Source organism: Stomoxys calcitrans, chromosome 4 (assembly GCF_963082655.1).
Source record: "Stomoxys calcitrans chromosome 4, idStoCalc2.1, whole genome shotgun sequence".
Lineage (NCBI taxonomy): Eukaryota > Metazoa > Arthropoda > Insecta > Diptera > Muscidae > Stomoxys > Stomoxys calcitrans.
The window spans coordinates 114,888,014-114,914,081 of NC_081555.1; the positions used below are offsets into that span (position 1 = coordinate 114,888,014).

A 26,068-nucleotide genomic window follows, 5' to 3' on the forward strand; every position below is an offset into this window, starting at 1 on the left:
TCCAGAACGCTTTAAAAAGCCCAATAACTTGCAAATATTCACAACCGCTAAATCAGACTGGTTCTCAAAGAAATAATAACCTACAGTGGAACTTCTTCTAAATGCTAGTGTGGGACACACACACAGAAGGTGTTCTGCAGTCTCTTCTTCTTCGATGTCCCTACAGCTTCTGCAAAAGTCGTTGCTGGCAACCTTCAGTCTGTCAGCATGTTTTCCGATTAGACATGCTGCTGCCGCGACAGGCGATCTCTAGGGATGGTGGGGAGTTCCTGCCTTTGGAATGAAATTGAACTTTGCAGGAATACAGGCTCTGTGTCTCCCATTTCTCGTACACTTGAGTAGTTTAAATCCCGGAATTCTTACGAACCACGAACCATTCCTCCACGCATCCATGGTTCCTGGATAAGAACCACGTCAAATCCCCCTGCCATCAGGAGAAACTTTAGTGCCGCCGAAGCGGCCTTTCAATGGTGGAGATTTATCTGTAGAAACCGGACATTAGTCAGGATTCAGAACTTCCACCACTGTTGTGTTAGCCTCGTCTTCCGATTTCACCGTCACAAGACTTGTAATATCTTGTCATGATGAGCTTCGGTGAGCATCCAGGGGTAGGTGAGAAAACTATGCAACCACTCTTCCTCAGGACACTAGACACTTGTGGTGTGGACGATTCCTCCTTAGATGCTTCACTAGCTGCTGCTGACGAAACACTTTTTGAGCTCCGTGCTTCCCCGCTGGCGCACACCTTAAGCCCAGTCCAACCGGATGGCCCACCCACACCAGGCTTGTCGCGTCCCATTTCGATGCCATCCCCTCCTCTCTCGATTGTGGCAGAGGGATTTTCAGTCTCCTTTAATCCACCAGACTTTAGCGATGTGGTCGATAGTTCCTCAGGCAAGTGTTCAGCAACAACTGCTGAGTCGTCTCCTGATTTCCCAACCCCACCGCTTCTATAGACCTTCAGTTTCAACTTGTTGAATCCGTAGGATGCAATCCCTTCAGACTTGTGGAGGTTTGCGAAACAGCCGGAGTTTAGTACGATTGCTGCAGTCGGTGGGATTACATTCCACATGTCATGCAAGTCAAGCTGTTGCATTTTGGGCAAGAAAAAAGTTGGACGCTCACCATTCACAGTTACTTTACGATTCGCATCATCTTTGAAGAAGTTCGCTCCAATGATGCCACCAGGCTATAAACCGCACCAAACTGTGACTTCTTCTGGATGCATTGGTAGCTCTTGCAATTCTTCTGGCTGATCTTCACTCCAAAATCGACAATTCTGCATATTTACGTACCAATTGAGCCAAGGAAAGCCAAATATAGCAACACACACCAACCACTATGGGACGCGTTTCGTTTTTGATTAGACGACTTTTCAACCATATTAGATGTGATGGCTTCAAGGGCCGTGCGTTAGTATGTTGTATTTGACAATTACACACATTAACGAAGCTCGACAACCATGCTTATTAGCTGTACTTTTCCCAATGCATGTATTTTTGTGTAATGACAGACATTCTTTCTGTGACAAATTACACTTCTTCTGTACTGAACATGATTTTGCCCATCTGATGGAAGTTGTATTGATAACTTCGAACACTAAGACAACAGCAATGGCTCTCGCTGGGCCGTGTGTCCAGGTTTGAATCCTGGCCGGGCTCTGCAGAATTTTTCATTTTTCAAGTTTTTTTTTTGCCTGTTTGGACTAAGATCATTAAATTTTTACAATCTTTGTTTGTTTCTCTTTCGAGACGAGCTTAACGATCGGAGATGCAAATGGAAAAGGAAAGTCAAAGATAGCAATACACACCAACCACTATGGGAAGCATTTCGTATTTGGTTAGAAGACTTTTCAACGATATTAGGTGTGATGGCACAATATATTTTTCTGTACCGTTTAGCACATATAGCTATTTATACCCTACACCCTATTATAGGTTTGTGCATTTGTTTGCAACGCTAAGAAGGACAAGAGCTAGACCCATTAAAAAGTATACCGACCGACTCAGAATCACACTTTCTGAATCGATTTAGCTATGCCCGTCTGTTTGTCCGTCCGTCTGTCCGTCTGTATTCTTGTAATGTAAGTGCAGGTCGCATTTGTTGTCCAATCATCACGAAATTTTGCACATATCACTTGTTTGGCCCAAGGACGGACGCTATTGATTTTGGTAAAATTCGGTCTAGATTTATATATAGTTCCCATATATGTATCGCCCGATTTGCATTTAAATCGCCGTAGTAGCTACAACTCTCAACCGATCTGCACAAAATTTGGCACGGATAGCTTTGTTACTGTTTTTAGCAAATTTCATCAAAATCGGTTCAGATTTAGTTATAGCTCCCATATATATGTATAAACCGATTTGCACTTAAATGACCGTAGTAGCTACAATTTTCAACCGATCTGCACAAAATTTGCCACGGATTGTTTTGGTACTGATCTTAACATATATGAGTAATTTCATTAAAATCGGTTCAGATTTAGATACAGCTCCCATATATATGTATAACCCGATTTGCACTTAAATGACCGTAGTAGCTACAATTTTCAACTGATCTGCACAAAATTTGACACGGATCGTTTTGGTACTGATCTTAACATAGATATGTAATTTCATTAAAATCAGTTCAGATTTAGATATAGCTCCCATATATATGTATAACCCGATTTGCACTTAAATGGCTGTAGTAGCTAAAATTTTCAACCGATCTGCACAAAATTTGCCACGGATTGTTTTGGTACTGATCTTAACATATATGAGTAATTTCATTAAAATCGGTTCAGATTTAGTTATAGCTCCCATATATATATATATAACCCGATTTGCACTTTAATGACCGTAGTAGCTACGATTTTCAACCGATCTGCACAAAATTTGGCACGGATCGTTTTGGTACTGATCTTAACATAGATATGTAATTTCATTAAAATCAGTTCAGATTTAGATATAGCTCCCATATATATGTATAACCCGATTTGCACTTAAATGGCTGTAGTAGCTAAAATTTTCAACCGATCTGCACAAAATTTGCCACGGATCGTTTTGGTACTGATCTTAACATAGATATGTAATTTCTTTAAAATCAGTTCAGATTTAGATATAGCTCCCATATATATGTATCGTCCGATTTGCACTTAAATGGCCGTAGTAGCCGAAATTTTCAACCGATCTGCACAAAATTTGCCACGGATCGTTTTGGTACTGATCTTAACATATATATGTAATTTTTTTAAAATCGGTTCAGATTTAGATATAGCCCCCATATATATGTATCGCCCGATTTGTACTTAAATGACCGTAGTAGCTACAATTTTGAACCCATCTGCACAAAATTTGCCACGGATCGTTTTGGTACTGATCTTAACATAGATATGTAACTTCATTAAAATCGGTTCAGATTTAGATATAGCTCCCATATATATATATAACCCGATTTGCACTTTAATGACCGTAGTAGCTACGATTTTCAACCGATCTGCACAAAATTTGGCACAAATTGTTTTGGTACTGATCTTAACATATATGAGTAATTTCATTAAAATCGGTTCAGATTTAGATATAGCTCCCATATATATGTATCTCCCGATTTTCACTTATATGGCCGTAGTAACACCAATTTTCAAACGATCTGTTTGAAAGTCGTTTCAGATTTAGATATAGCTCTCATACACCTATATATTTATATATTGCCCGAATTTATAATTGTAGGGTAGGTGTAGGGTATCATATAGACGGCTCCGCCCGACTTTTGCCTTTTCTTACTGATTTTGCCTAAAATCTGTTCAGATTTAGTTATAGCTCCCACATATATTTTTGTCCGTTTTGACTAATATTTCTATAAATTTGCCATCTGTTAACCGATACTCACCAAACTTGTCACTAAGATCTCTCGTACGACTCTTTTGATCAATGGTAAATTATGTAGAAATCTGCTAAGCCCCCGATTTTCACTGTTAAGGAGTTGTCAGAGGCGGTTCAACCTATCTTCTCAATCATGCACAACGTTTTCTTCTAAGATGCCCACATTGTGTCCGGATGTTCAGCTTTAGTTTTTTTACCGATTTTGCTGAAATGGATATGAAACATTCTTAGGACTTTTAGCGCTGTGCCCTATTAAGCCTAATTTTGGACTTTTATGGACTCTGTGGAGTTTTAACCCACAATAGCCTTGTCAATTGTTTACCCAATAAGTTTCATAACTGAAATCTTCTCCACTTAAAACAATCACCCGATTTGAATCCCTCGATTAGTTTGCTTCAGTACAATTCACATATGAATAAATATTTCTCAGCAGAATCCATGATGGTGGACATCGAATCCTGTGCTAATTTTTAGTTTTTAACTAGTTTAACATATAAAGTTGTAACTTTAACGAAGAACAAAAAATCACTAATTTTACACATCATAAACAAGAACACAGCTCCACACACACTCACGTTGAACGATGACACGTACACGTGCACTTTGGAGCAGTTATCCTCCGGATATCATAAATTTCATTTTGACAATGGACATTTGTTTGACACCAACCAATTTATTATTAAATTAAGAAAGGCATGAGAGCATACTTTCCATTGAGTTTGTATTCTTCTACTCCTTAACGAATTCATTGATCTTTATTTGGCCGAAGAGATCGTTAAGGAACAGAAAAAAAAACACCACAAAATATAAATAATCCCGCAAATGATCAAACCAAAAATTTGTATTTAAAGGTACCAAACCAAAAAATTTTTCACTGGTCTCGTTGGCGCCTTAAAAGACTCTTTTTTTTTCCTCAATTCATTTTTCTTATGCATAAACGACGCATCGATGATGAAGACGATCATGATGAGGAGCCAATGCACCACACGGAACAGAAGTAAAGAATAAAAAAAAAAAAACAAAAACACTCCAAAGGTGTCGTCCTGGAAAGGTGTGTTGTGAGCATGAGTACTCATGGCATTGCCCATACATTCGGAACATCGTGTGTCAGATTAAAACTCATCGATGTGGGAATGTGTGGGGTCGTTGTCATAGTTGGTACTCTGTCTTATACCGTTTTTTGGGTATTTTTTTTCTTAATGAATTTCAAAAATGCACCTCCAAATAAATGCAGTCATAATTTACATTCTTAATCTGATCTTATGCGGGCGATAAGTAAAATGTTACATGTTTTATTTTGTCATTAAGTGGATAAACGGTCATTGGGATATTTACGTTTAATGTCGTACAATTAATTTATTTTTAACAAAAGATGTAAATCTGAAATACAATATTCGAAAAATTGTTTTCGAAAATTTTTTCTTATTATTCAGGTTAGGTGGATTTACTTTGGCCGTCTTCTTGGATATTGAGGGAGCTTTCAATAGTGTGGAGATTGCGGTCCAGTGTCGCCGCACTGGACCGCACGGGGATTCACCCCTTAATCTCCCAAAGGACAAATAATATGCTTTATGGCAGGATTGCAAACCTGGGAGATTGTGTGGTCAGAAGGCGGGTGACCAGAGGCCCTTCTTCAATTTGACCCAGATCGGTTCAGATTTGAATATAGCTATCATATAGACCGATCTCTCGATTTTAAGCCTTGGCCCCCTAAAACGCGCATTTATAATGCGATTTCGCTGAATTTTGACCCTGTGCCTTATGTTAGGCTTTACGACATCCGTGTTGGGTAGGTCTGAACTTGGATATATCCATCAAAAAGTCCAATATTTTCTTTTACAAAATTGAACAATGACTTGTACTTATTAGACCGCTCAATGTCCGTGGCGAATTTGGTCCAAATCGCACCATATTGTGATATAGCAGGTATGGGGGCATAAGTTATACATTTTCTCCAGATTATGACGAAAGGTGGTTTATTTATTGGGTTTCCCAAAAAGTAATTGCGGATTTTTCATATAGTCGGCGTTGACAAATTTTTTCACAGCTTGTGACTCTGTAATTGCATTCTTTCTTCTGTCAGTTATCAGCTGTTACTTTTAGCTTGCTTTAGAAAAAAAAGTGTAAAAAAGGTATATTCGATCAAAGTTCATTCTAAGTTTTATTAAAAATGCATTTACTTTCTTTTAAAAAATCCGCAATTACTTTTTGGGCAACCCAATAGTAAGTCCACATTTTTATAAGGCGTCCTGGTACCTGAACCAAATGGGTCTCAATAGACCCAATATGGATACAGCAGAGCAACAATACAAAAGTATGATAAATATATCTTTGTTGGTGGATATCCAAGATTCGGCACCTTCAAACTTAAATATTTTTACTTGTTTTTAAATCAAAATGTGCCTGTATTGAAGCCTGGCTTAAAGCAAATCATCCAACTTTTACACTAAAAACATAAAATAGAAGGCAAACCTCATGCTTCAATTCAATATTTCAATAATTTTAACATAATCAGCTTATCATTGCTACACTGGGACAATATCATTCACAAAACTCGGCAAGTCTTTCAATGCGAAACGTACCGTAGACCCCTAAACATACTCCAGCATATCATTCCTTCCCTAGGGACACACAGAGTCCGACAGCACTCCAATTATTTTAATAACACCATAAATTCCCACATATTGAAGAACATACGTATGTGAAATGCATACTTTTTAATTTTATTCCAGCGCGCCGACATGGGGCTCCCATTCAAGCTGCAGCCAATCATCAGCTATTAAAGCTGAGCATCAGCATCAGATGCAGCAGCAGCCACAGTCACAGCCGCTACTATAGCAACACAGCAACAACATCAAAGTGTAAATTTGTTAACGCTTGTGGTAAGAAAATATTTGCCCATTATGTGGATAATTTCACTTGTGAACTCCCATTAAGCTGCGCACACGGAATGCCCTAATACAAGGCATCGCAGTGCGCATCGCGCATACAAAACGTGTGATGATTATTTGGCAACGCCCCTACCGACATAACGAAGCGCCAACGTGTACACACATATGTATGTACATGCCGCTCACTCACTAACTAATCTATAACCATATTTAAAAGCTCACTGACATGCGGACAGCGGACAGACAGAAAAACGAGTGTACGGATGGACGCAGAAGGAGAAACCAAACTGGGCTGAGGTGTGTGCATGTACAGAAAGAGAGAAAGACGGTTGCACGCTGCCTTAGCCCATGATCCATGATGGTGTTTATGATGATGACTGCAATAACGTGGACCCAGCAGCACAATATCAACGCGCAAAGTCTAATAACGACCATCCGCATCCTCTGTAGTTCTAGTACTTCCAAAACAGCGACGAATTCAATGAACATGTTGAATGGCCAGGCAGAGATGAAGATGATATAGTCCAGAATGATGACGGTGATGTTGATATTAAAAATGCTGTATTGCAATGAAAGGCAAAAGAGCCTGCAGTTCAAAAAAAAGGAGCTCAAAAATCGGATTCAAATAAAAAAAATTATAACGGATTTAAACCCTCAAAAATTTTTAAGGTGCAGTTTTTTTAGAAATGTGCTCCGAAATTAGATTTTCATATTTTTTAAATAGAAAATATTGATGATATTTGATGTTTATGGAAAATTTGATTTTCATAAAAAATAGACTCAAAAACGGCTGCACCGTTTTTCTTGAAATTTTCACAGATGGTGAATAATGATCCCGTAGTGAAAAAAGGGTACCACATTTTTTTGATGTCTGAAGGTGGGCGGACCCTCCCCCTTACCGAAACTCTCCCCCCCTTTCCCTCCCCCTTACCGAAACTCTCCCCCCCTTTCCCTCCCCCCTTTCCCTCCCCCATTTCCCTCCCCCCTTTCCCTCCCCCCTTTCCCTCCCCCCTTTCCCTCCCCCCTTTCCCTCCCCCCTTTCCCTCCCCCCTTTCCCTCCGCCCTTTCTCTCCCCCTTTCCGAAACTCCAGATCTCGGAGATGGGTGTTGCGATTTAAGCGATTTTCAAATTTTATATGCAGTACCTAGGGGGGACGCCCCACCCCAAGACCTTTCAAATATACATATAGACCAATCACGGCAATATGGGACTCAAATGAAAGGTATTTAAGAGTAGAATACGAATCTGATACCCAAATGTGGGACCAAATGTTTGGGGGGTCCACCCCAACCCCCAAAACACCCCTAAATCTGACATATTCATCGACCATGACAAAATGGGACTCACAGATGGTGCACAATGATCCCGTAGTGAAAATAGGGTACTACATTTTTTTGATATCAGAAGGTGGGCGGACCCTCCCCCTTACCCTTAATTACCGAAACTCCAGATCTCGGAGATGGGTGGTGCGATTTAAGCGATTTTCAAATTTTGTATGCAGTACCTAGGGGGGACGCCCCACCCCAATACCTATCAAATATACATATAGACCAATCACGACAATATGGGACTCAAATGAAAGGTATTCAAGAGTAGAATACGAATCTGATACCCAAATGTGGGACCAAATGTTTGGGGGGTCCACCCCAACCCCAAAACACCCCTAAATCTGACATATTTATAGACCATGGCAATATAGGACTCAAAAGAAAGGTATTTACGAGTAGAATACGAATCTGATATCAAAATGTGCGTCCCTTCCTAAAAACACTCCCAAACAGGACTTATTTACTGCCCATCGCAATATGGGGCTTAAATAGATGGTATTTGAGTATAGAATACGAATATGATATCCAAATTTGCAACTAAGAGTTTTGGATGCCGCCCCTCCCCAAAAACACCCCCAAAGAGCACAAATTTACGAGCTTAGCAATATGGAGCTCAAATGAAAGGTCTTTGAAAGTACCGCACAAATCTGATATCAATATTCGGGAAAAAGTTTCTATGGGGCCAACCCACCTCATAACACCTCCCAAATAGGAAGTATTTGCTGACCATTGCAATAAGGGGCTCAAATAAGAGGTTCTTTAGAGTGGAATACGAAGCTGATATATATTTTCAGAGAAAGTCACTGAATGGCCGCCCCATCCCCAAAATACCAACCAAACCGGACATGTTTGCCGACTATGCAAATATGGGGCTGAGACCATTAATGTTGTCAAAATTCGGGACCAACTGTCCTGGGGACACGTTTCACCCCCATAATAACCCCCAAATAGGATGTATTTGCTCACCATGGCAATTTGGGTCTTCAAGAGATTGGAGCTCTCCACAAAGCGGACATATTTGCTGATATTTGCAATAAGGGTTTTAAAAGAGAGGTATTTAAGATTAGAAAACGAATTTGATATCCAACTTTGAGTCCAATGGCAATATGGGGTTCAAATAAATGATAGTTGAGAGTACAGCACGATAATGATTTATTTTCAGGGCTAAGTGTTTGGGGGACAACCCCACTCCCCAAAGCTCACCTAAATCGGACATATTTACCGATCAAAGTGGGGCTCAAATGCAAAGTATTGGGGAGTAGAGAACGAAATTGATACCCATTTTCGAGGTTTTCTTGGGGTTTACCCCTTTCCAAAAACACCACACGAACAGCAATTATTTATTGACCATCGTAATATGGGGCTCAAGTTAAGGTATTTGGGAGTAAAATACGAATCTGATATCATGACTTGGGGCACCTCCCTTCCCCAAGAGTACAAATTTACCTACCAAATGAAAGGTATTTGAGATTAGAAAACGAATATGATAACGAATTTTGAAGCCCAGTGTTTGGGGTACGCCTCAACTCATAAACTTTCCTCTAACATATAGCAATATGGGGTTAAATAAATGCTATTTGAGAGAAGAGCACGATGCGGATTTTTTTTTTTTGGAGCCAAGTTTCTGGGGACCAACGCACCCCGAAAACACCCGTACGGGTCAAAGCAATATGGAACTCAAATGATAGATATTAGGGAGTAGATCACGAAATTCATTCCCAATTTTGGGACCGCGTTTCGGGGGGTCCACACCACCCCCGAAACACACCAACCGTCACCCTGGAAGCCTTCTTAGTTTTTTAGAAAATGTCGTTGAAATTCAAAGCAAATTTTGCTAAAATTGGATTTTCATAGATAATTTCATTTACCTTTATGTCAATAGGAAAGTTTATAGAAATTTTTGATTTTTTTTACAAAATTTGTTCAAAAATAAGTTTCCTATAATCGCGTGTTTTAGTCGAGCTGAATGAATGAATGACCAATTCAATGTTACACACAAAAGAGAGATGATTAGATGAGTTTTGAGGAAAAGGAACATGCCAGATTTTTTCAAACAAATCAGGACACAGATACCACACCACTGGTGGACGCGTTTCGATTATTGGCTAAATAATCATTTTCAACACCATCGTGGGTCATATCCCTACGAATGACTGGCCTACTATTCACCATCACACCGTTTGTTATTATTATACCCACCACCATAGGAGGGGGTATACTATTGGGTTGCCCAAAAAGTAACTGCGGATTTTTTAAAAGAAAGTAAATGCATTTTTAATAACACTTAGAATGAACTTTAATCAAATATACTTTTTTACACTTTTTTTCTAAAGCAAGCTAAAAATAACAGCTGACAGAAGAAAGAATGCAATTACAGAGTCACAAGCTGTGAAAAAATTTGTCAACGCCGACTATATGAAAAATCCGCAATTACTATTGGTCTAAGACACCATAAGACCCTCTAAGACAATCTAGCCATGTCCGTTCGTTGTTCTGACGAAATCACAATAGCCGTCGAACGCGTAAAGCTAGCGGCTTCACATTGATTTAGGTCGTTGGGGTTGGTTCAGATATAAACCGATCTCCCGATTTGAATTTTTGAGCCCTTACAAGCCGCATTTTTTGTCCGATTTGGCTGAAATTTTGCATGTAGTGTTTTATTATTCATCCAACAACTGTGCTAGGTAAGGTTAGGTGCCAGTCTGCCGCCAGACTCACTTAGACGTTTTCGGCCATTGTGATACCACAGGGACAGAAGAAGAAAGATGCCTTCTAGTTCCTACCATTGAACTACCCCGATCGATTTAAAAAGCCCAATAACTTGTGAATGTTTACATCCGCTAAATCAGACAGGTTCTCAAAGGAATGAGAACCTAAAGTGAAACTCCTTCTGACTGCAAGTGACCTGTCATGACGGACGCAATGACTGAAACGTCTGTTCTAGCCAATGACAGCAAATCAGTAGACCTCTTCAAAACTAGATTAGGCCACATAGTTTTGCAATGCTCACAGCCCACTCTTTGTGACCATCTATCATTCGTTGTCCCAAAGTGGAACTCCTTCTGACTGCTAGCGCGGGACACACACACAGAACGTGTTCTATAGTCTCTTCTTCCTCTTCGTTGTGCTCACAGTTACTGGCAACCTTCAGTCTGTCATCATGTTTTCCGATTAGACAGTGACCTGTCATGACGAAAACAATGACGAAGGGTTTGTTCTAGCTAATGACAGCAAAACAGTAGACCTTTTAAAGTCTAGATGAGGCCACATAGTTTTGGAATGTTCACAGCCCACTCTTTGTGACCATCCTGAAAGGTTACTTGTCGCTAAAGGCATACCCACAGATTCCAGTATCCCTGGAATGTGTATGGTAGATCCTAGTCTCGCAAGCTCGTCCGCTTTACAATTTCCTGGTATATCTCTGTGGCCCGGTACCCAAAACAGGTGAATTGTTCAGCCATCTCGTTGAGAGATCTGCGACAGTCGAGGGCGTTTTTGTGTTCAGAAATACGTTCTCCAGGGATTTAATGGCTGCCTGGCTGTCTGAGAAGATCTTTATGCCAATCGTCGTAATGACATTATATCCTGGCCACTCCACCGCTTCCTTAATTGCAAGGATCTCCGCTTGATACATACTGCAGTGGTCGGGTAACCTTTTCGATATGACCAGTTCTAGATCTTTAGAGTACACCCCAAAGCCCATCTGGCCGTCTAGTTTGGAACCATCCGTATAGAAGTTTATTTAACTTCTGTTACCAGGGCTAACAATCGGCTCTATCAGGAATAGAGGTACAGTAATTTTTATCAAAAAGCGCCTCAGTTAAGGTGTAATCCACACTGCATGGAACATCGAATATTGTATCAAGGATAACAGTGTCCATAGCCACCACATGGCCAATGAGAAAGCTTCCTTAACCTCACAGCAGTGGTCGCTGCGATTTGAATAATATGTAGCATTAACTTCAGTGCGTCAGATGGTGTTGTCCTCAGTGCGGCTGTGATGCACAAACAAGCCATCCTTTGGATCCGTTTAAGTTTTGAGCAGTAGGTGAACTTTTTAAGCGCCGTCCACTAGATCACAACACCATATAGCATTATAGGTCTAACAACTGCAGTATATACCCAATGCATGACACGCGCTCTAAACCCCCCACTTTTGCCAATGGCTCGCTTGCAGGTGTATAGAGCAAGAGTTGCCTTTCTTGCCCTTTCCAAAATGTTGGATTTGAAGTTCAGTTTTCTATCCAGCAAAACACTTTCCACAAACACTTATTTTGCGCTTTTTGTAAATGGAACATTATCTCCACCCATGGCGACAGGTGCCACTGTAGGCAACTTGTATCTCCTGCTGAAAAGAACTACTTCCGTCTTGCACGGATTTATACCTAGACCACTTTCGGTAGCCTACTTTGCTGTTGCACGTAGAACTTCCTGAAGTATATCTCTTAGAGTGCTGGGAAACTTTCCCATAACCGATATTGCCACGTCATCAGTATACGCTATCACGTTTACGCCTTTTTCTTCCAGAGACAATAATATTTTATTAATGACTATATTCCAAAGTAAAGGAAACAGTACACCTCCTGGAAGTGTTCCTCTGCTGACCCATCTGTTTATATCCACAGATCCCAAGCCTGCGTATTGCATCTTTTAGTAAGTAAGTTTTTAATAAACTTTCTTATGGTAGAGTTTATGCCTGGCAACTCCAACTCCTTGATGAGTGACGTCGCTTTTACATTATTGAAAGCACCTTCGATGTCAAGAAATGCCAACATTGTTTGTTCCTTGACAGCGAGAGAACCCTCTATGTAGCCGACTAGGTCGTGAGGGGCTGTTTCAGTGGATTTTCCTTTACTATATGCATGCTGCTGCCGCGACAGGCGATCTCCAGGGATCTTGCCCTAAGATATGTTTCTATGAACTTCTCAAAAGTCTTTAGTGAGGTCCGAATAGGTCTATAACCTGATACAGCTCCCATATAAATCGATCTCGCGATTTCAATGCTTGAGTCCTTACAAACCTATTTTTTCCCGATTTCGCTCAAAATTTTGCCTGTGATGTTACGTTATGACTTCCAACAACTGTGCCAGGTACGGTCCAATCCGGTCTATAACCTGATATAGCTCATATGTAAACCGATATCCCGAAATGACTTCTTAACCCCTTATAAGCCGCAATTTTTGTTCGATTTGTCTAAAAATTTGATTGTTCTGTTATGGCTTCCAACAACTGTGCCATATCGGCCTATAACCTGATAAAGCTTCTTACGGCTTTCAGGGGCTAAAGATGTCAAATTGGGAGATCGGTCTATAGATCTCCCAATTTGACATCTTTAGCCCCTGGAAGCCGTAATTTTTGTACGATTTGGCTGAAATTTTTCATGTAGTGTCTTGTTATGGTTTTTAATAACTGTGCCAAGTACGGTTCATAAACCGATATAGCTCCCATAAAAACCGATCTCCCGATTTGACTTCTTGAGCGCTTACAAGCCGCAACTTTTTTCGGATATGGCTGAAATTTTGCACATAGTGTTCTGTTATGACTTTCAACCACGATGTCAAGTGCGAATCAAATCGGTCTATAACCGGATATATCTCCCATATGAACCGATCTCCCGATTTGAATTCTTGAGCCTTTACAAGACCCAATTTTTGTCCGATTTGGCTGAAATTTTTCATGTGGTCTTCTGTTATGACTTCCAATAACTGTGCCAAAGTACGAACCAAATCGGTCTATAACCGGATATATCTCCCATATGAACCGATCTCCCGATTTGAATTCTTGAGCCTTTACAAGACCCAATTTTTGTCCGACTTGGCTGAAATTTTTCATGTGGTCTTCTGTTATGACTTCCAATAACTGTGCCAAATCAGCCTATGACCTGATAAAGCTCCCATATAGACCGATCTCCCAATTTGACATCTTTAGCCCCTGGAAGCCGCAATTTTCTTCCAACTTGGTTAAAATACTTCACAGTGTTCTTTTATGACTTTCAACAACTGTGCCAAGTACGGTCCAAATCGGTCTATAACCTGGTATGGCTCCCATATAAACCGGTCTCTCGATTATCCTTATTCGGTTCCTGGAAGCTTTAATTTTTGCTAGTTTGCCAGTAGTTTGGTATATGAAATCAAAAATTGTGCCCTTCATCTAAATTTATTTTGTTAGATTTTTAGCAGAATATATGGTGTTGGGTTCCCAAGATTCGGCCCGGCCAAACTTAGCAGGCTTTTACTTTTTTTTTGGCATTATGTGAAATCATCTTAACTACTAAGTTCTAGTTTTCATAAAAAATCTTGCTTTTCTCAATTTTCATGTGTAATGTGCTAAAAATCCCACATTTTTTAATATTAAATGCCGTCGCATTCCAAAATAATGTGAATAACTCTCTTACTTTTCAGTACACTTTTGTGTTCATTCGGAGGAGCATGCTGAAAGTTTGGCAATTCGAAAAGTGCCAGTGGCACTCATTCCATTCACCAGTGTAATATATCACTACAGAGAAAAAGGAGGTGGTGGTTGCATCACCTAGAACAGCCATGGATGGCATCAGCATCCGAATCACCGTCAACGTCTTAGTTGCCTCCTTAAGCTAATCAATCCAAAAAAGTTAACTTGTATCGGCATTAAAAATCAGCAAAAGGCCGCAAAAACTCATCTCGTTAACTCGTTATCCTCACACTTACGCTCCCAAGATGTATTCTTCATGCGCATGCGTATGTGATTTTGACAGCGACGGGACTGCTGCATCATGGTTGCCGCATGTTGCTGGAGGAGGTGATTATCACGTTGGTTGCCATAACGGCAGTATGGAAAGGTAAGTCAAAATTTGAATTCTTTAAACCATTGGCCAATCGGGACCGGTCTACTGCTCTCTTATACTCTTAATTTAAGCCCTATTTTACTATGGTCGGTAGATACGTCAAGTTTGAGGCTATTTTGGGGGTGGAGTCACGCCCAGGCACTGGGCCTTAAAGTAAATATATGGTTCGTGCTCTACTTTCAAATAGCTTTCATTTGAGCCTCACACTGTCATGGTCGGTAGATATGGCCGATTTTGGGTGTTTGCCCCCACTCCCCCAAAAAACATGACTCAATTGGTTATCAGATTCTCAGATTGTCGTGATATATCTGTATATCCTTAGGCAAGGTTTTGGGCGTAGGGCCTCCCTGTAGGCACCCAACCCAAACAATGGATACCAAATTTTTGTTTTAAGGTTACTTTAAGAACCTAAGAATATATTCACTTGATTCTCAACACCAACTCCTAGACATGGCTTTTTGGAAATTACTGTAGGGGGGATAGCTTTTCGGGGGTGGGATGGCCCCCCCGAAAGGATATCAAATTCGTGCTTTAATATCAAATACCTTTCATTCAAATTGGAGGTCACCGTAGCGCAGAGGTTAGCATGTCTGCCTATGACGTTGAACGCCTGGGTTCGAATCCTGGCGAGACCATCAGAAAAAATTGTGAGGTACTATGCCATGTAAAACTTCTCTCCAAAGAGTTGTTGCACTGCGGCACGCCGTTCGGACTCGGCTATAAGGAGGAGGCCACTTATCATTGAGCTTAAACTTGAATCGAACTGCACTCATTGATATGTGAGAAGCTTGCCCCTGTTCCTTAGTGGAATGTTCATGGGCAAAATTTGCAATTTACCTTTCATTTAAATCACTGATCATAAATATTTACGGCTGGGGGGTTCTTTTGCCACTCCAACACTTTGCCCTGAAAAAATATATCAATTTTTTTCTTTACTGCCATATAACTTTGGTTTGAGCCCCATATTGCCATGGTCGGAAAATAAGTTCACTTAGCCCCAAAATGGGATATCAGATTCGTTTTCTAAATCAAATACCATTCATTTGAGTCACACATTGATATAATGGGTCAATCTATTTGTGGTGTTTTTATTAGGTATAGTGCCTCCTACATACTTGGACACAAATTTTAATCCAATCCCCTGGCAGCCGGTTGTATATACCGGATTGACCCGATGGAGTCCATCATCGGAAAGGGCAGCCGCCTCAGTGTACATGTTCGTCCTTTTTTCGTCATGGAAGAAAGAAGCATATCCCGGAGTGCCTTTTTCGCATGCTTCTGGTACCTGCAGGGATTAAAAAGAACCCCGGACCCTGGATCTAATAAATTTTCCAGAATCGTCTTGATCATAGGACCGTCTCGGCGAGGTGTAACCGTTGCATGGAGTGGGCGGTTGGGTCACAAGCGTTTTTGTCGTCCGCCTCGTCGGACTATGTGACCCCTCCGACCTTTTCCGTGCGGAAAATACACGCAACAAAATCACCCCTGTCCAATATTGCCAGGCCAGTGCTGGGAAGTGTATTTTTTTTTGCAATTGAATGGCAAAGATCTCGGACTCAAGATCGACAAGTTAGTAGAATTTATGAGTCGGAAGAACATATTGGTTGTAGCTATCGAAGAGGCAAAGCTGACTAACACCTGCAGCCTGCACAGATGTCACAGATACAATGCGGAAAATACACGCAACCACAGCACCCCTGTCCAATATTGCCAGGCCAGTGCTGGGAAGTGTATTTTTCTTGAAATTGAATGGCAAAGATCTCGGAGGCAAGATCAACCAATTAGTAGATTTTATGAGTCGGAAGAACATATTGTTGCAGCTATCCAAGAGATAAAGCTGACTAACACGTGCAGCCTGCACAGTTGTCACAGATGCAATGTGCCAAATATGGCTTAAGGAGTGGAGATGGGGAATTGTCCTTCGTGATACACCAATCCATGCAGTATAGACCCATCTTGCCTGCGCCTAGCGCTAATGACCACTGCATGGAGTGTATGAGGATAGCAGATAGCCTTGAACTGCCGAGACAAAGCTATACAACATGTATTGGGTTGCCCAAAAAGTAATTGCGGATTTTTTAAAAGAAAGTAACTGCATTTTTAATAAAACTTAGAATGAACTTTAATCAAATATACTTTTTTTACACCTTTTTTCGAAAGCAAGCTAAAAGTAACAGCTGATAACTGACAGAAGAAAGAATGCAATTACAGAGTCACAAGCTGTAAAAAAAATTGTCAACGCTGACTATATGAAAAATCCGCAATTACTTTTTGGGCAACCCGCCGGTTGGTTGTTGAGACCCAATTAATGTCCTAGTTTACTGGCCCGACTTTAGTGGGCTACTCTTTGGCCATAATCGTCTAGTTTTAGGAAACTCGAAGGCGCATTACGTTAAATGTCATTCTCCGCTAATCAACGACCAGTGGGGCATAGCTTTGGCAAAGCAGATTGAAGGCTCCACGTTTTGCACGGTGAATGAGGATGCCCCCACTAGGGTTACGAAGAGGTGTAGCAGCTCGCCAGACATTTCCATTGCATCCCCTGATCTAATAAATGACTTATCCCAGCAAGCCGCCATTTCTTTGGGATTAGACCACCTCAACATAAAACTCACCATCAACTGACATACACCTGATGATATACATCTGAGCGCCGGATGTATATCAATCAGAAGAAGGCCGATTGGGTTGGCTTCACAGAGTGCTTCAAACGCCGCTTCAGTGAGCTGTGGCGCCCCCGCAAATGAGCTAATTGCCAAGAGAACGTTCCGCGACATCATTAACGCAACAGCCGCTCGCTTTATACCAGCCGGTCGAATACCGCAAGTGCGGCCCAATTTCCCGGCTCAGGCAGTGGTACTAGCTGACGAGCGTGATGGGATTCATTGCATGGACCCCACTTGCCATAGAATCAGCCAGGGGAATCTGAAAATAAACAGGCGGAATTTTTGGAACACTTGGGGCAATGTATCTTAGGTTCAGCTTTAGGAAAGCTGGGGTCCACTGTAAAGTCAGGACAGATCCTGTCATGCCCGAAGGAAGGGATGGCAGGACACTTTTTGAAACATAACTGTGACCGTTCGGAAGAGAAGCGCCTGGTTCTTCAATGACCAATTTATTGAGCATCCCCAGAGTGACAAGGCTGGGAGGAGAGTCATTCGTGGTATCCACGGTATCGCAATTTACCGTGGACGAAGTTGCAAATGTCATCCATGGCACCAAGTCATCCAAGGCGTTGGGCACCCGACGGAATCTCTACACGGATGCTAAAGAATCTGCATCTACCTGGAACACACTTTTAGTATCCGATGTCTGGAAGATGGGCCGAGTAATCCCACTACTGAAAGCTGGAAAGGACCCGAGTAGGGGAGAGTCGTACTTACCGATCTCCCTGCCCTAACTAGTAGCGAAGTCGCTTGAGGGACTACTACTGCCGTACATGGTTGTAGAATTTCCATTCGCCGCTTAATATGGTCTGAAACGTTTCATAACCTGATAAAGCTCCCATATGAAGCCATCTCCTGTTTTTATTCCTAGAGCCTCCATAAGGGCAAATTCTTATAGCATTTGGTTGAAATTTTGCACAATGGCATTTACTATGGATTCCAACATCCCAGCCTAGTATGGCCCGAATCGTTTTATACAGCCAGATACAGCTTCAATAGCAAAGCAATTCGGTTCCAGTATCCTTTGGTTGCCTGTAAAGTGATACCGGGATACCAAAGAACCTGATAAAAGAAACGCCCCAGCCGATTTTAGCACATTTTTACTTGTTTTGTAATAATCATTGGAAAAGCCCGACTTTTATTCCTATTTTGGCAACCCTGTCCTAAAAGGAAGTTATATCGGCCCGGCAGATTTTAGCACGCTTTTACTTGTTTTATAATAATCTTTGGAAAGACAGGCGGAATTTGATGAGGAACGTTGTAAAGTTTCCATAAACCCTTAAACCCTCGACTTTCATATCTAGTTTGGCAACCCTGTTCTAAAAGAAGGTAATATTTATAAGCTTCGGCCCAGCCGATTTTAGCACGTTTTTACTTGTTTTGTAATAATCTTTGGAAAGACAGACGGAATTTGATGAGGAAAGTTGTTAAAGTTTCCATAAATCCTTAAACCCTAACTTTCATATCTAGTTTGGCAACCCTGTCTTAAAAGGATCTACTCAAGCATTCACACAGTTTGGCAGCATTGGCCCTCCGGTTGTCGGTTAACATCAAAATGTAAATTTTTCAACACACTCAGCACTCACTCATTCGCCAAACTACCATCCAACTCGTATGACTGCAAAATTACAGATAACCAAAACTACGCAACGCCGCCGACAAACTTTGGACAGCACAAAAAAAAAAACACATACGAAAGGGAAGCAACACCAAAATAAAACCCTGCATTTCACTTAGACAGGGGGCCTGGAAGTGGAAACCCCCACAGCAAGAGATGTAGAGAAAAGAAAAAAGGAAGAAACCCTTTTCATTTCATACCGAAGGGCATTCGCACACATTTGGTGGTTATGCTGCAGCGTCAGTGTATGCGAATTTTGTAGCGGATATTTGCCCAAAACGCCAGACGGCTGGCTGTACGGACACGTCTCCGGGACGTCTTCACACAGCCGCAAATTGCCATGTTTCAACCCATAAAGTAGGTGCTTTGATGATATACTCTGATCATTATGAGAAGCGAAACACCGATTCGAACCACGTCGAACACTTTTCTCTGTGTTGATTCTACCATTCTTTGTTGTCTTAAGTAGCTGACTTCGACCCACCACTCTTTCCCATGGCGGCAGCCATCCATGAAGAAGATGTTCGTTTGCTCATTCGCTTTGGGATTCGCTCAACAAGAAGTTTTTGGGGGGCGATCGTGTTAATAATAAAGAGCCACAACTGCCGTTGATGTTGGTGAAAATCACTTCTGGCAGTGTTTACGTTTATTCCTTAACTGCTGTTGATTTAATACATCCCACTTGTCGGCTCAAGGGAAGGATGCTACGTAGTGCGTTGATTTGCCACGGACATACATATGAGATGAGATGGTGCGATGATTTGTGCAAAGAATTTTGATAAAAAAAAAGTTTTAAGGACGACAAAATAATTCTAGGCACTATCAATCTCAAAATCGGGCAAAGCCAACCCACGTGGTGCCGCTCACCATATCGGGTATGCCGGCTAAGTCGTCGAAATTGAAATATTCTGTGATCATTGCGCTTACAATAACGACGGAACTGATGGAGACACCAGAATCTTGCAATATTGAGGTTGATCAAAGGAGTTGTTGTAAATGGAGCCTTGCGAAGCTTCCAGCCATTTAAGTCATCCGGGCTTGATGAAATATTTCCGGCGTTACTAATGATCGCCTCTAATCTTTCTGGCGGTCATGTATGCAGCATGGCTAGGATTTCCATTTCACAGCGTTGCTAGGATTTGCATTTGCTCCGAAAGCCTGGCAGGAGGCAAGAATGGTATTTATACCCAAGCCCGACAACGCAAGTTATGCGGCACCAAAAGCCTACAGACCCATAAGTTCTACTTCTTTTCTATTCAAAACCATGGAACGTATTTTGCAAACCATGATAAATAGTAGAACATCCTGCGAACTGCTCAGAAACAAATAGCATGCCTTTGTCTAGCGAAGGTTAAGGGAGACTGTCCTGAAGTTGTTCATAAAATAGAAGAATCCTTCGATGCCAAGGTATGCACATTGGCGGTAGGCTTTGACATCGAGGGAACTTTTAACAAAGTGATGAGCGACACACTGATCCAACTTTTAGATGACCAGTACCCGGTGGACCGGGTTCTTAGAGGCTCAATAAACCATATGCCAAGGCACAGGTGGGTAAATTGTGGGTTCCATGCCAAAATTGAGGGAGAAGGTGGTACAGGGCTAGCCAAGGGGGCATTTTATCGCCGCTCCTTTTGGGTGACCACTCCTATGCTGAATAAGAAGAGATTTGAATCCGTCCGCTATGCAGACAAATACTCCTAAGGTTAGGAGTCCTAATCAGCTATGCAGAAAGGCCAAGAGATGACATAAGTCTGTGCTAGATCTAGGGGTATCAATGTCAGCCTATGGCCATGACATCTACCTGTTAACGACGAAGACAAAGGTGGGCCAATTTGGCCACCTTTGTCTTCGTCGACGTTTCTACAAAAGAATGATTTCGATATCTGACAAGGTGAAATATCATGGATAGGCAACTTTTGGGAGCATACCGAAAAGACTCACAAATGTCGGGCACTAGGTAGACTGTTCGCAGGCTCGAAATGGCGCCTGAATCCGGGAATACTCCACTACAGAAGCGTGATTAGAGCAACACTTACTTACGCCTCATTAGTTTGGTTTGCAACACAAGGAGTCCTCGCAAAGACGGTGCGATAACTATAACGCCCCCTAGGTTAGGTTAGGTTGAAAAGAGGGGGCAGATATTAATCCGCCCCATGGACATACACCTAAGCCAGTAATCGGCTTGTTGTCAGCTCTAAATACACAAAAAAGTAACCTCGAACAAGCAACAGCGTGCTAAGTTCGGCCGGGCCAAATCTTATATACCCTCCACCATGGATCGCATTTGCCGAGTTCTTTTCCCGATGTCTCTTTTTAGGCAAACAAAGGAAAGGCTAAAAGAAAATAATTGCTATGCTATTGGAGCTATATCAAGTTATGGTTCGATTCCGGTCATAATGGAATGAATGTTGGAGACCATAGTAGAAGTCACGGTGTAAAATTTCGGCCAAATCGAATAAGATTTGCGCCCTTAAGGGGCTCAAGAAGTAAAATAGAGAGATCGATTTGTATGGGGGCTATATCAGGCCATAGACCTATTCGGGCCATAATTGATACGCATGTTGAAGGTCATAGGAGAAGCCGTTGTACATAATTTAAGCCAAATCGGATAAGTACTGCGCCCTCTAGTGGCTCAAGAAGTCAAGATCCCAGACCGTTTTAAATGGCAGCTATATCAGGTTATGGATCGATTTAAACCATATTTGGCACAGTTGTTGTAACTCATAGTAAAACACCTCATGCAAAATTTCAGCTAAATCGAATAGGATTTGCGCCCTCCAAAGGCTCAAGAAGTCAAGACCCCAGATCGGTTTATATGACAGCTATATCAGGTTATGCAACGATTTCACCCATACTTGACACAGTTGTTGGAAGTCATAGTTAAACACCTCATGCAAAATTTCAGCTAAATCGAATAGGATTTGCGCCCTCCAAAGGCTCAAGAAGTCAAGACCCCAGATCGGTTTATATGACAGCTATATCAGGTTATGCAACGATTTCACCCATACTTGGCACAGTTGTTGGAAGTCATAAGAAAACATCTCATGCCAAATATCAGCCAAATCGGATAAGTACTGCGCCCTCTAGTGGCTCAAGAAGTCAAGATTCAAGATCGGTTTATATGGCAGCTATATCAGGTTATGGATCGATTTAGACCATACTTTGCACAGTTGTTGGAAGTCATAGTAAAACACCTCATGCAAAATTTCAGCTAAATCGGATAAGAATTGCGCCCTCTGGAAGCTCAAGAAGTCAAGACCCCAGATCGGTTTATATGACAGCTGTATCAGGTTATGGACCGATTTCAACCATACTTGACACAGTTGTTAAAAGTCATAACAAAACACGTCATGCAAAATTTCAGCGAAATCGGATAAGAATTGCGCCCTCTAGTGGCTCAAGAAGTTAAGATCCCAGATCGGTTTATATGACAGCCATATCAGGTTATGAACCGATTTAGACCATACTTAGCACAGTTGTTGGAAGTCATATAGTAAAAAGTCGTGCAAAATTTCAGCCAAATGGGATTAGAATTGTGCCCTCTAGCGGCTCAAGATGTCAAGATCCCAGACCGGTTTATATGGCGGCTATATCGAAACGTGGACCGATGTGACCCATTTACAATCCCAACCGACCTACACTAATAAGAAGTATTTGTGCAAAATTTCAAGCGGCTAGCTTTACTCCTTCGGAAGTTAGCGTGCTTTCGACAGACAGACAGACCGACGGACGGACAGAAGGACGGACATGGCTAGATCGACATAAAATATTACAACGATCAAGAATATATATATTGGGTGGCCCAAAAAGTAATTGCGGATATTTCATATAGACGGCGTTGACAATTTTTTTCACAGCTTGTGACTCTGTAATTGCATTCTTTGTTCTGTCAGTTATCAGCTGTTACTTTTAGCTTGCTTTAGAAAATAAGTTTAAAAAAAGTATATTTGATTAAAGTTCATTCTAAGTTTTATTAAAAATGCATTTACTTTCTTTTAAAAAATCCGCAATTTCTTTTTGGGCAACCCAATACTTTATGGGGTCTTAGACCAATATTTCGAGGAGTTATAAACAGAATGACGAAATTAGTATACCCCCATCCTATGGTGGAGGGTATAAAAAGAAAATCTAAATTAGGAATTCCGTGCTACTTACAAAATCCTTAATTGTTTTCCATGCCACTCCCCCAAGGTGGTTCATGTCTGTGGTTGTGTCCCCATCTAAGTACTGGTATCTGCTAAATGCGAAAGCCCGGCAATGACAAAAGAAATGCTCCAAAGTCTCATCATCTTCCCCGCATGCCCTACACATGCTATCACTTGCCGCACCGATTTAACATAAGTGAGCTCGTAGTCCTATGGCTCCCGTTATGATACCAATAGCTATACTGACCTCCTTCTTACTTCCTTTCAGTAATAGCCTCGTCTTCTCACGATCTGGATCCCCCCTTGCGATTTTCGCCGTCCTACCGACCGTTTCGCTGTTCCACAATGTTGTATGCGCATTCATTGCCCACTCCCTCAACTCGTACTGCGTCGACCCCAAAAGCTACGGGTTAACCAAGTTTATTGACTGCAGTCCTCTGGCCTTCACCGCCAAATCGTCTGCGCTTTCGTATCCCCTTATTCCGTTATGGCCCGGCACCCAAACGATGCGGATTTTTTCATCCTTAGAGAAGGCGTTAATCTCCTTCTTACACTTCGAGTCTGTTCGTGACCTTACCGTCCTGGTTGTTATTGCCCTTATGGCAATTTTACTGTCCGTAAAGATGTTCACACTCGATGTCCTCGCGTTAGCACCACACCACTTGACGCATTTCGTGATCGCCCGGATCTCCGCCTGCAGGACCGTATTATGGTCAGGCAGTCTAAAACAGATCTCAGTCCCTGTGTTCTCAATGTAAACCCCCAGGCACACTCTGTTCTCTAGCTTTGAGCCATTCGTGTAACATGATCTTAATCCTAGACTGTTCCGATGGCAGCATTGCCTCACACTTTACTTCAAGGTTCATTTTAGGTATCCGATCGGAAACCTCTTCCCTTCCTTCCAGGTTTCCTATCGTCGCCTCGATTATACTGAGGTGGTATCCATTCTCCCATCGCCTTAAGTCTTATAGCCGCAGTGGCTGCCTCACACTTAATCTGTATGTCAATGGGTAGGATATCTAGAATAGTCTCCAGTGCCCTAGTGGGCGTGGTCCTCATCGCTCCACCTATGCCAAGACAAGATGTTCTCTGAACCTGTTGTTTGGTCCTTATGTTGCACTTTATCTCCATAGCAGTCCACCAAACTACTGAGGCGTAAATAAGTATTGGTCTAATCACACTCCTGTAGGGCCAGTGGACTATCCTCGGATTCAGGCCCCATTTCGATCCCACGGCCCGTCTACATAGTGCCCAACATCTGCGAGCCTTCTCAGTACGCTCCTGAATGTGACACTTCCAATTCAGTTTCCTGTTCAAGATTACGCCTAAGTATTTGACTTTGTCAGATATCGAAATCGTCTTATTGAGGAAACATGGTGCGTTAAGTTGGTCCACGTTCGTCTTCCTCGTGAACGAGCATATTTCCATCTTCTCTGGGTAAACACTGAGACCTCTGGGCCTAGCCCAGTCATTTGCTATATTGAGAACCCTGGGACTGAGATTTAATTTTGACTGTTTGACCATAATACGGTCCTGCAGACGATGATCCAGGCGATCACTGAATGCTTGAGGTGGTATTGTGTTATCGCGAGGACTACGAGTACGAAAATTTTTACGGACAGCCAACAGGCCATCAGGGTAATAACAACCAGAACGATAAGGACACGAACATTCTTGGAGTTTAAGAAGGAGATTCACGTCTTCTCTAAGAATGCCACAGCCCACATCGTTTGGGTGCGGGGCACAGCGAAGTAAGGGAGTATGAAAGAGCCGACGATATGGCAATGATGGCTAGAGAACTGCCATCAATAGACTCGGTTAATCCGTAGCCTTTCGGGGCGACATAGTCCGAGTAAAGGGCGTACCATAACGGAGCACATAGGGCTAAGAGCTCACTTATGTAGAATAGATGCGGCAAGTAATAGCTTGTGTAGGTCATGTGGGAAAGTGATGACATATTGCACTGTGGTATAGAATCGAAAAAACTAATAAAAACTCAACCGTATGGTAACGAATAGAGATAACTCTTTTGAAATATCGTAAGGTAAGAGTTGAGGTGTGGCTAAGATCACGTGCACTGGGTGTTCCGGGCGCCTATTGTTCACCTGGAAATTTTGAGAAATTGTTCGCGATGCCAAATTGATTTGTGATTCTATTTGAATTTTTTTTTTGCTCCTAGTATTGAGGTATTCTATTGGGTTGCCCAAAAAGTAATCGCGGATTTTTCATATAGTCGGCGTTGACAATTTTTTCTCAGCTTGTGACTCTGTAATTGGATTCTTTCTTCTGTCAGTTATTAGCTGTTACTTTTAGCTTGCTTTAGAAAAAAAGTGTAAAAAAAGTATATTTGATTAAAGTTCATTCTAAGTTTTATTAAAAATGCATTTACTTTCTTTTAAAAAACCGCAATTACTTTTTGGGCAACCAATACTTTTAATGCTATGTCTACATTTACTCGTTTTTCTCATGTCGTTTTGGAAAACATTTCAACCATACACACAAGCGGCGATGTTTTGGAAATTACCGATTAAGTTCTTAGGCTTTTAAGGGCCTAAAACAGCCCACTGTGCTAAATTTCAGCGAAATTTGAGTAATAAGCGTGCTTTTATTAATCCAAGAACTTTAATTTTTTCATTCATTCTTACTTAAAGGCATTCAAATATAGCCTGATCTTGACCTTACTCGGGACGAATGCCGAAGGGCCTACCAAAACTCATTGTGCTAAAACCT

General features: G+C 41.6%; 1 protein-coding gene across 2 annotated transcripts in view; it reads left to right on the forward strand.

The window, feature by feature from the left end:
- LOC106081977 (uncharacterized) overlaps window positions 1-26,068 on the forward strand; it is a 433,937-nt gene that overhangs the window by 328,770 nt on the left and 79,099 nt on the right. For both annotated transcript variants that reach the window (XM_059367022.1, XM_059367023.1), the window contains 2 exons: window positions 6,599-6,748; window positions 14,488-14,903. The gene's annotated coding sequence lies outside the window, so the exon portion shown is untranslated. The remainder of the gene's footprint in view (window positions 1-6,598; window positions 6,749-14,487; window positions 14,904-26,068) is intronic.